Here is a 1181-nt window from a genome sequence, read left to right on the forward strand (position 1 = left end):
GAGAATCGACGATAGATGTCAAACACACACACACATACACACACACATACACATACACATACTTACACATTTTTATGCGTACATACCTATACAAACACGCACACAGCACATAATTGCATATACGAACTTTGTAAAAGTTTTTGATTTTTTTCTGGAAACAAGAAAAGTTCGTAATCCACACTAAAAGAAAATAAGAATAATGGCTGTTTTGTCTTAGGATTTCAAGATTGAAATATGACTGTGTGTGCGCGCGCGCGCGCGTGTGTGTGTGTGTGTGTGTGTGTGCGTGTGTGTGTGTGTGTGTCTGATTTCGGTTCTTAGAGATAAATGTATTACAAAATTCTTTAAGAATATTTTTTCAAAATCGTAGCAGATGAAAATATACTTTTTTCTTATCTTTATGGACTAAAACCAATTGAGCTTTTTGTAGAAATATGTTGATCACCTCTGGCTTATCAGAAACTCCATGAATCTCATTTGCATATATTATTTCTCATAGAAGAACACCCTTTCCTTACCTTGCTCATTACTAAATAATAAAATATACAGTAAAATTGATGGAAACTAAATATACATTTACTGTTAGGTTACAAAACATTTCCTGTGAATACCATGGTGGTGTTGCGACCAGTACAGAATGAAAGGGCACTGGACATGTTGATTTTCCATGATGTCTTCAGGTATAGCAATTTAATGAATTTTTTTTTTTTTCAAATCTGACAAAATTAAGTCATCATACTGAAGGCGTAAATATTAATTTTCGTTTTACTATTACACAGAATTAATCTTTTTTTAGAACAAGAATAGGACAAATATGTAAACATTATTTCAGATTCTACAAGTCAATCATAAGAAGATAATATAAGCTACCGTTTTTAAGACAATGTGCTTTTCCACAAAAATTTATCAAGCTAAAGTTTCAATACATCATTAAGTTCATTTACCTACGTTTTACAGCCACAAAAGTTCATGATCATGACAAATCATCTCAAAGCCCTCAAGGTAATGGTATTTTCAGGTCCCTTTCCCTTTTCTAATATCATCTAAATCATCATTTCCATCCCCAACTAAATCCCAAAATGTGTATTACTTTCTTTGTATTCTCTCATCTGCATTAACCCTGTTAAGGATGTTCATCATTTTACTAACGTTCATCATAACCACCACACATTTATTATACT

The 1181-nt window shown here is 32.3% G+C and overlaps 1 protein-coding gene across 1 annotated transcript in view; it reads left to right on the forward strand.

Annotated features, from left to right (window-relative positions):
• Window positions 1–535, forward strand: part of LOC113812902 (uncharacterized) — a 13683-nt gene extending 13148 nt beyond the window's left edge. The window contains exon 8 of the mRNA XM_070137049.1: window positions 1–535. This exon is cut by the window's left edge and continues 75 nt beyond it. The gene's annotated coding sequence lies outside the window, so the exon portion shown is untranslated.
• The last annotated feature ends 646 nt before the right edge of the window (window positions 536–1181 follow it).

The sequence above is a fragment of the Penaeus vannamei genome, chromosome 22 (assembly GCF_042767895.1).
Source record: "Penaeus vannamei isolate JL-2024 chromosome 22, ASM4276789v1, whole genome shotgun sequence".
Lineage (NCBI taxonomy): Eukaryota > Metazoa > Arthropoda > Malacostraca > Decapoda > Penaeidae > Penaeus > Penaeus vannamei.